This window comes from Anabas testudineus, chromosome 21 (assembly GCF_900324465.2).
Source record: "Anabas testudineus chromosome 21, fAnaTes1.2, whole genome shotgun sequence".
Classification (NCBI taxonomy): domain Eukaryota; kingdom Metazoa; phylum Chordata; class Actinopteri; order Anabantiformes; family Anabantidae; genus Anabas; species Anabas testudineus.
In genome coordinates this window covers 7,362,108-7,372,946 of record NC_046629.1, presented here as the reverse complement: position 1 = coordinate 7,372,946, position 10,839 = coordinate 7,362,108, and the positions used below count along the sequence as shown (strand labels likewise).

At 40.2% G+C, this 10,839-nt stretch overlaps 1 protein-coding gene across 1 annotated transcript in view; it reads left to right on the top strand.

Annotated features, from left to right (window-relative positions):
- The first annotated feature begins 2,000 nt into the window (after positions 1-2,000).
- znf385b (zinc finger protein 385B) overlaps positions 2,001-10,839 on the top strand; it is a 35,788-nt gene continuing 26,949 nt past the window's right edge. Inside the window, 2 exon segments of the mRNA XM_026376488.1 lie at positions 2,001-2,066; positions 2,253-2,469. The gene's annotated coding sequence lies outside the window, so the exon portion shown is untranslated.

Genomic DNA, 10,839 nt, shown 5'->3' with positions numbered 1-10,839 from the left:
TGTAAGTGTGTCATTGCAGTGCTGGATTGTAATTGGCTGGATGTCCCGAGGAGTAGAGGAGTCAGATTGGTTTGCTGCGGCAGCAAATGTAGGAACAGACCCATTGGGACTTAGGAACTGCAAGGAATTCTGGGAGGGGGCGCTGGAGGTGAGAATTGGAGGAGTGAAAAGTGGATAAAAGGACACAGGATGTTGTAAAATAGATGTGGAAGGTCATTAAGAGGTATTTTAATTTCATTTATTTATTTAGAGAGATGAAGATGAGTAAACATTTTACTGCCAGTGTTGGCAGACTAATCTATATCAGCATAACGAAGAGAGTGTTCAGAGTCACCTGATCCATCTCTAACTATAAGCTTTATAAAAAAGAAAAGTTTTAGGCCTAGTCTTAAATGTAGAGAGGGTGTCTGCCTCCAGAACCTGAACTGGGAGCTGGTTCAACAGAAGAGGAGCTTGATAGTTAAAGGCTCTGCCTCCCATTGTACATTTGGAAACTCGAGGAACCACAAGTAAACCTGTTATATGAACTCACCCATTTTTCATGTGGGCAAACGTATTGGAACATGTGACTGATGTGTCCAATTACATAGATTATTATATAAACAAGAAATAACTGAATGTCTACTCTCTGTTTCAGATTTAGGTTTTGCCTGTTCAGACTGCATTTATGGTTAAGAGGTGTAACCAACATGGCAATCAACATTTCACAGAAGACTTCATTAACAAAAGAAAGTACAGAGGCTACACCAGAAGATGAAAGCTACTCATACGCAAGAAGAATAGGAAGGCCAGGCTTGAATTTGGAAAAAGGTACAGAGATGAGCCTCCAAAATTCTGGGACACAGTTTTATGGGCTGATGAGACAAAGTTGAACCTTTACCAAAGTGATGGAAAGGCTAAAATAACTAGAAAGGATCTGCACATGACCCCAAACATACAGGCTCCTCTATGAAACACAGTGCAGGTACAGTAATGTCCTGGCTTGGGCTTGGGGGATCCTTCATCATGCAGAAAGATAATGACCCAAAACACAAAAAGGACTTAATTAGGGGCAAGAAGTGAAAGGTTACTGATGAGAAGTATATTCAGTTCTATTCTAGATTTTACTGGGAGTCAGTGGTGAGAAGCTAATGTAGGAAAATGGATCTAGCATTTTGGATTAACTGGAAACTTTTCAAGGAGTTACTGCAACGTCCTGTCTAGAAGTAACAAATGCTGGTTTTCATTTTCAGACAGGATAATAATTTAAGCAACATTACTCATGTGGATGTAGGCAGTTTTCCCATCATGCATTGGGTTGATTAGACTGTCAACAACGGTTCTGAGCGTCAGAGAGAGAGAGAGAGAGAGAGACAGGCAGAAATATCTTACTCTCAGAGCAGTAGTGTGAAATGTCTCAGCTGACTGACATCAGGATACTCATCTTTGCTCTCTGCAGCCTCCTGATACACAAAAAGGCTGAATGAAGCACAGTAATATTCACTGGGTTAACAACAGAGCCCTGGAAAATCATTTATTCAAACTTAAATATGAAAAATTTACTATTTTGACACTAGAAGCTTTAGTTTTATTATAAAGTCATCACAATTTTATTGTTAGTTGTACTATATTTTTTGCATTCAAAATATTTTAACGATTTGAAAAACAGAGCATTAGACAACTTTCACAGTTTCACTTTAGACTAAAGGAAACTGTAAAATGAGGCAATTAACTTGATACCTGGTGACGTCGTGAACAGATGAGTTGACAGTAAATACAGACAGAGGACTGTGTGTGTGTGTGTGTGTGTGTGTGTGTGTGTGTGTTCCAGCCAGTATTTACTGTTTTGAAATAGATTTCATCTATTTTTTTTTTCCAACAGCTAAACCTGGGTACTAAATCAGTCAGAACCTGCTCTTCTTGCTCTCGCTCTCTCTCTCTCACACACACACACACATCAGAGGAAGTTACTTTAGACCTAAAATGTAATGACTGTCTTATGGGGACACAAAACCAAGGGGAGTCCTCACAATGTGACTATGTATGTCCCCAAAACATCAGTAATACAAGCACACAGAAACTCTCAGGTAACAAGCTGGTATCAGCTGCTTTTGTCCTTTTAATCCCTCCAGTTGTGCTTATTTTATTTTTTTATTGGATCCACTTTAAGCTGCTCTCTCTTTCTGTGCGTTTCTGTGTGTGTGTGTGTGTGTGTGTGTGTGGCGCATGCGCGGTCCCTGCACTCGGGTGTCGGTGCGGCGCACGGCGCGCAGCTCTCCGCTGCTCCCCACAGAGTTCATCAGCGTCCTGAGTGATACGTGATGGACGGACGGATGGATGATCGATGAGTGATCGGTCGCAGACAGCAGACACAGATCACTATTGATCAGCTATTGATTCATAATCGGCGGCTGCAGAGTGCGTTAGTTCAGCGCGTCAAACCAACAGGAGTGTACTTTCTTCATCCGTCCATCACCTTCTCCTTCTCCGGTAAGTCACCTTCCTCCTCTTGCTCCTCTTCTTCTTTTGTTTTATTCCTCCTCTTCCTCTTGCTTCTTGCGTCTTTTCTTTGTTAGGTAGAAAACGGACCGAGCTTTAAGCCACAAATACTGTTCGGATACTTTGAGGCTGCTGCTGTCGGTCCGACAACACTCTTTAATTGCTAATGTGTATTTTTGATCATTATGTATACAGCATGAATACATTACCTGTGCGTATGGAGTACTGTAGTTCCTACTATTTTACTTAATGAAAAATACTAAAAGCTGATAACTATTCTTGTCCTTTAATTAAGTGAAAGTACAAATACAACAGTTAAAGGCAGAAGTATTATCAGGAGACTGTACTCAGTACTCAGATAGACCCAGGCTGCATTTAATGATAGGTCTGCACTATTATATATTACAGTGTTATTACTCATAAATAGATGTTGAGGCTATTGAAGTTATTGATCATTTTTAATCTGCTGATTATTTTTTATTTAAGACAAGAAAAATGTGGAATGTGTCATGTTAGAAAAGCTCAATGCAAAAACTCTTAATTAATTAATATTGTGATAACTGACAAATCAACTAAACAATAAATCGTATTCTAACTAAAACTTGAATTTCCTGAAAAACCTTCAGACTTTTTTTTAATCCAGTGTGGTTATCCAGTTTTACTTGAGTAAAGGATCAAGTTCTTCCATTTCTGCACCTGTCTGTTTCCAGTCAACGTCTCACTCGGGTTTTATATCAAGTTCATTCTAGTTACAGTTTCTGTTCTTAATACAGGTGGAGCTGCTGCAACCTTAACCATGTCTTTCAAACATAAATACAAATTATTATATGGTTCTGCTACTTTTCTTTGTCTTATCAATTTTAATATTTGTCAGTTTTATATAACTAGACATTTAAAACATTTAGGGTCCATGAGCATGTTCACGGTTTAATGGACCGTTAATGAGTTAAATAATCTTTACTGCCTTATGTGCTTTGCATTTGCTGTTTGTAAGATTGAGTGTCTGTTTGACCCTCTGTTGTGTTGGGGAAGTGTTTTTACACTTAGACTTAAACCCGGTTAACCAGGTGTTTATATCTAAAAACATTTAAAACAGTAACAGATTCTTTAAAAATCAGAACTGGAGCAAAAAACAGACAGACCGTGTAATCTTGTGTGTATTGAACATGCTTCATTATTTTTAGATAATCCTGTACAAAGCCTACACACACACACACACACACACACACACACACACACACAGTCCAGTTGTGCACAGCTGTCCCGTCTCTCTCTTTTTCTGTCGGGACCATGCTGTTAATTTTCACATAGGTGACAATATGACAGACTGTTTCAGTGCTCATGTAGGTGCTGTTGTTGTAAGATACACATGAGAAAATAAGGTAAGGGGCCAGGGAAAGTGTAATGTCAAAGAGTGTCTTCGCAAAGATGAAGTAATAAGTGTGTGTTAGTGTGTATTGATGAGTCTAATAATGATTCCTGATCAGCTGGACAGTAGAACATGAAAGCTATCGCCTCCTTTATTCCTTTCCTTTCCTTTGCTTTCCTTTCCTTTCCTTTTTGCTTCCTTCTTTCTTCCTTCATTTTCCCCACTTCTTGTTGGTGACCTGAAAACTTGACTTGCCCTAAAATACCTCCTCCTCCATCTCCTCTTTTCTGTATCTCTCCTCCATTAGCTCCTTCTTCTCTTTACAACTTTTATTTTTTGTACTTTTCCTTTGCGACCTGGAAACTTTGAGGTGTCGTCTCTCCACTCGTCCCACGTGAACAGAAAGCATTCCCCGTCCTTTTCCCCTTCATTCCTTACTAGGAAATGATTTCTCACAGTGTGTTGCTATTCTTTGTTTGGGTATTTGGATCTTTGCTGTGTGTCTCAAGCCTCCGTGAGTCTAATTAACACTAATCAGCTTAATTAAAGCAGAAGTCTTATACAGAAGAAGAAAGCACTGAGCTCAGCGTCCAATCAGAAGATGAAGAAGCAACAACTGCTGTTAGATGGTACCAGACTGTGAGGCATGCCTCCTCAGGGGGGTTTAGGACAGAGCGAGAGACGGTGAAACGAAGATACTATGTGAGGTGAATAAGTGCAGCCAGGTGTTCACACTGCTGCTGCTGACAGTGTTGGTAAGCATGCTGTGTCACCAGGACAAACTGCAGTAGTAACTTAAAGTTAGACTCTACACTTCTAAAAGCCATTAAGGTAGTTTTGCTGCAGTCTTTATAAACTGAGATTTTGAAAATGTTCTTGCTGTTAGACTGTACTAATTGGTTTTGAAGTCACACTAATTGGCTCTTTGACTCCACTAATCTGCTGGTGTATTGTTATAACCTGCCCTCAGACTGTATTAAGTAGTTAAACTATTCTAATCTGCTGTTAGACCTTTCTTACCTACTATTAGATCACGCTAACCTAGTCTTCATTTGTACTATCCTACCATTATATACCATTCTAACCCTCAGTTATAGTGTAGTAAGCTACGAGTAGATCATACCAGCCTATCATTAGAGTAAACTAACCTCCCTTTAGAACGTACGAATCTACTGTAAGACTGATCTGTTGTTATTCTATACTAACCCACTGTTAGACTATACTACCATCCTGTTATCATACTAACTTGCTGTTAGACTGTAATAACCTAATGTTGTTCTGTACTAACCTACTAGACTGTGTTAACGAACCATTAGACCATATGAACCAGCCATCAGACTAGACTGTCTGCCCTCAGACTGTAATAACCTACTCTACTCTACTATAGTACCATTACATTGTACTAACCTACCATTATTGCACACTTATCCAACATTAGACTGTTCTAACTCATTGTAACACTGTATGAACTTATTAGCTGATAAACTTTACTAACATGTTGCACTAATGTACTAATGTACCTGCACTGTTAGACGGTACTAACTCATAGTTACCTCCAACCAGCTGTACATCGTACTAACCTTATGGCAGTTTAAGCTCTAACAGCGTTGCATTGTCCACTTGTACAGTAAAGGTAGATTTATCCTACTGTAACCCTCCCTCTTTCTTTTCTCCTACACACAAATCAATTTTACCTATTTATAGACCATGACAACATTACTAAACACTGTGTATGTGTGTGTGCGAGTGTGTGAGTGTGTGTGTGTGCCAGGACTCCAGCAGTGGGCAGATTGAGAAGCAGCATGTTGTTACGTCAGGACAGATTAGTTTGGAAACCTGCAGATAATACACACACACACACACTCAAACACAAATACAAATACAAAAGCATGGATGCAAGAACAAACTGTTGTCTCTGAACTAAATCCGTCCTGGCTCTGTGTACTTTTTGTGTGCAAGTATGTGCGTACACTGGCAGCAGGTACATGTAATGAGCTCATCGCAACAACCTTATTGCTGAATGTTACATCAATATTTAGACTAATAGCACCTACGGTGTCATATTTTTACTTTTGTACAGGGAAACAGTGTGGGGTCATTTTTCTGATTTATTTTAGTCTTGTGACTCAGATTTTATTCACTTTTTTTTTACAAATGGGGAGATTCGCTTGCAGAATAAATCAGGAGCCTGCTGCTGCTTAGTTTAGGTTAGTGTTTAGATTGGAAACACTGGGAAACAGCCAAAGATACTGTATCTTAATGTAATAAAATCTACCTTCAAACATCTCTAAAGCTGGATAATTAACACATTATATCTTGTTTGATGATGTGCAGCTTGAGCAGTGTCTCCGGTCTTTTTCCAAAGCTATGCTAGTCATCGGTCATAACTATCAAACATATATAATAATTATAAATAATAATGAGACCAAATGTCAGCGACTAGATCAGCTAATATTAAATAGATATAATTAGATGATCCAACATGCTGAATGTTTTTGAGTGACATTGCAGCAAGTTGTGTTGTAGTGAAAAGCTGGAATCATCAACCTTGATCGCTGATGGGAGTTAATTAGATACTCGTTAAAAAATATTATTTCACATGTTTCAGTAGCTGTAAAACTGAAGATACTGCATGAGGAATACTGTGGATGTTTCCCTAGCGAGCTAAGTACTGGCTATAGTACAAAGTGCTAACAGCTACATTACTCCCATTCTGTCTTCTGTGATTTATGGAGTTACCTGGGTGTGTGTGTGTGTGTGTGTGTGTGTGTGTGTGTGTGTCTGCACCTGCTCCCCATGTTGTCTCAGGAAGTTTTAATTAGATTTCCGTCATGTGACAAAAAACAAGAGATGACAGTAATGAAATGTGATTGGATGATTATTATCAAAAACAATTAGTGGCTTGATGACGAGTGAGCGAGAGAGAGAGAGGGAGAGAGAGAGAGAGGTCAGGAAGTGTAAAAAGGACAGAGTGTATAAAAGAAAAGTCAACAGCATGCGCAGGTTTTTTTGTGAAGGAGAAAGTGTGTATAAATAGGACGGCAGTGATGAAGTGTTTTCTTGCGACCTGTGTCTCTGAGGTATTACACACACGCACACTGAGAGGTTGTGAAGGACGCACTGACTCATACACACACTTACACACTGTGTCATCTGTTATGAAGCTACAGGAAGCAGCCAGGAAGTACTGTATAGAAACTGACGCGCATCCATTAGAGTGTTTTCTAAAACAGCTAAATCTCAGTGTTAAGACTGAGACATGTTACTATCAGCCGGTTAAATGTTTTATAATACGTTAAAATGTGCTGTAATTTTTGTTTTAAGTGCTTATCAATGCACATTATTTGTCAACAGTTATTGTGGTGGATTAATACACATTTAATGCTTGACTACAGTGGTCCTGAGAGCACAGATTGAGAAAACACGGGTGTTTTCACGTTTTTCTTCTCTGTTATTTATTGTTAAGTTATAAATGCATCATCAAGAAAATCCAACTACGTGAAATAATTCTGCTCTTAATCTATAATGCATTTTTATTGTTCTATCCTGTCGGTGGTCTCCATTTCTCTGTCTCCTCCCCCCACTCCATCACTGTCCAACACACACAGTTAATTGGTGCAGAAAAGACTGAGGTAAAGGTACCACTGGCAAGATGTAAATGGTCATCCAGGTCCCAGCTGGCCAGCCCTTCGCAACATGCAAACAGCAATATACTTAAGAACACACACAGTGAGCTTTGAGAATAAACTCATCATCCACTAAATGAATGCAACTTTATATGGAGTGATGCTCTCAGGTATGTCTGTCAGCTGGTACCTGGCCTAATTGACCCACTGGAGGTTGTGCTTGCATCAGCACCACATGGCCCAGTGGTGCATATGACACAGGTGGTGTGGCCTTCGTTGACCCTACAAAAAAACCACAAGATCAGTGTTTTCAGATTCATCCACACTGGAGGTTAGGGGCCATGACCGACACTGACTTAGTGAACAAAACCTAAAACAGAAAGTCGTGTTGTCAGATCAAGCTTGACTGGCGTGAATGTGATTTGCAGTCAAACACAAAGTCAGCATGTCCTTAATGTGAAAGTGATGTTTGGTCTTTATATAGATCATCCTGCATCCTCTCCTCTGTCACTCTGTCTCCTTCAAACTTCAGTCAAAAATACCATTAGAGAGAAGTGTAGATCGAGTGTGTCCCAACTTCAACCTCCTGCCTGCTCAGGTGTGTTTGTCTCATGTTTCTTCTTCCATTAGTTGAGTGGAGCAGCTGCTGAATGTTTGATAAGTCGCCACTTTGAGAAGGAAGTGATGTCATAGCCCTCTTCTCGTCTTTCGGGTCTGATTCATGTTTTCTGCATCTTGAAGTTGTTAACGTCTACTGTGAATACTGCTGATGCTCATCATACAATGTGGTGATGAAGTGCAGGTAGTAATACTGAGGGGTTCCAAAAGTTTAATTTAAGCTATAAACTGTCTGTTAAATTTGTTTACCAGCTGATGACACTTAATAATAGTAATTTTAGCAGTATTTGAGGTAAATGCTAACATGAGCATGCTAACACATTGATGTGAAGCAGGTATAATGTTTCCTGTGTGTGAAGCAGCATCATGATCTATCAGTTAATTAGATCAATTAACAAGCACCCTCACTGGAAAAGAGCAGGAATAGAATAATAACAATGTTGTCCAACTAAATCAATTTGCAGCGAGATAGCACAGCGATATCATCACATCGGAATCAAGTTAAGTTAGATTGTTATGAAGCAAAGAGGGACTTTCTGAGCATCAAATAATGGCTGCAAGCGGGCGGTGCATCGATCTTTAAAAGCTTTAGCCAACACTGGCATTAATTTTATCCAAAGCAGGATCAGGAGCCAAAAGTGACACCACCAGAACGTCAATAAATCACGCTTGGTTCTCACAGATGCAGGAATTTACTTAATATAAAAGCACAAGACTTTAGTCAGCAAAAGTAATGTAGTGTTAGTCGCCTCTGAGCACCCCCACCTCCAGATTTCGACCTTGTTTTCTGTCTTGAGAAGTGGATCTCAGTTCCCCTGTCAGAACAAAGCTCAGATGAGCTGTGTAGCTTTCCTTCTCCCTTTCCACAGACAGGCCTTGAACCCACACCAGTAAAACTAAACCTTACCCTGCTTGATTAGACTGAATAGAACCTGGACCTAACCCGACTCCCGTCCCAGCCATGTCTCAGTTCTTCATAACGGAGCGAACTCCTGAAGACTTCTAATCTGCTCTATGGGCCACTGCTGGTTCAGATTTCAGCTGCCTGGGATCACGATGCAGCTGCTGGCAGAGAAACATGACTTGAGCTAAATAATCCATCTTCTCCACCTGCTTCACCCGAGGGTTATACATGTGTCATATACATATATAATACTAGAATGGAGTGAAGTGTGTATCCTCTGCAGACTTCACCTGTTCACACACACACACACACACTGAAGCAGCGGAGTTCAGCAGGGAGGAGGCGAAGTCAGTCGACTCTCGGTAGATGTTCAGGAGAAGAACCTCTATTATTAGACCACAGATTATACCGACTGAGCTCCAATGCACACACACACACAAAGACACACACTTATCTCTGGATTATAATCCCAATCCCACAATCCCCATCTGGCTCAACCAATCATGTTGCACCAAATCCTGCACAGCCTGCTAGGTAACCTACATGCTGTGTGTTGTATACATGTGTGTGGGTGTATGTGCCTCTGTATGTCTGTGTGTGTGTGTTAATCTGTGGCGGTCGTTAATAGAAGAACATCTGGTTTATCTCTGTGATCCCGACGCTTCCTGTTCGGACAGGAAACAGAATCAGTTACAAACGTTCTCTTTAATCCCAAGTGATTTTAGATTTTGTACAGTTACGTGAAAAAGAACTGGAGGTTTGCATTTAGTCATTTATCAGAGCAAAGGGACCCTTACTGGAGGTAAGACCACAGCCATAATTCAAACCCCGGTCTCCCACATGGAGGGCAGCGATGTTACTTCACTATCCAATCTATCATTAACAAAAATCGAGCCTTAGAGAAGAATCTGGATAAATTAAATTACATACTGTAGGTTTTTTATTTAGTCTCAAACACCAAAACATTATAAAACGGGGGTATCTCTTCTTTATCTTTGAGTTCAGTGGCAGTTCTCACACAGCGAGGTGGTTCATTAGTGATGGGGGCCCCTCGGGTCTGCAGCTTTGTTAGCAGTAGCAGTTAGTGCAGTAGAACAGTCGAGTTCTGGATTTTCACCTTGAGCGGTAAGTGTCAGGTCCTGATGGAGCAGAGCAGCTATTTAAAGACAGAACAGAAGTCACAGCGTCCTGAAGTGAAGGTTGGACAGACAGAATAACCTCACTGTACCTGCCGTTGTACGTGTGTGTCCCCGCTGTGGTACGTAAACCACACAACATGATGTCAGTTGTACACAGCAGAGCATTAAATTATATATTAACAGACTTCGCATCACTTTCTGGGCCTGAACCAGATTCAATCCTTGATTCTGTCTCTGTTTGCACTGAGACTGGAATCAGCCCATAAACAGTGACTCATAATAACACTGACCACAGTGACCTTTTTTTATTTTGTGTTGCGTTTTTGGGACAAACATTTGTTTTGTTTCCTGTCACTGTTCCACAATAAAAGCCTCCTTTGTGACACAGCAGTAGAATACAGCTCTAATAGTGCTGTATGACAGTGACTCTGATATCAATACACTGGATGATAACTACCTATTGCAAATGTCAGAGCCTTTTGCATCCAGAAGGAGTGTGTGTGTGTGTAAGTCTGTTTTTAGTTTAGTTGCTGCCTTGTAAACCCAAGTTAAAACTGTGTACTTTCATGCAAAACAACAAAATATCACGCATAAGATTCAGAAAATTGTTGTGTAGTAGTAAAACCCAGGTGAAGGAGCAAGGGAATGTGTTATGTCAATGAGTGTTCTCACAGCAATGAGAAAGGTGTGTGTGTGTGTGTTTGT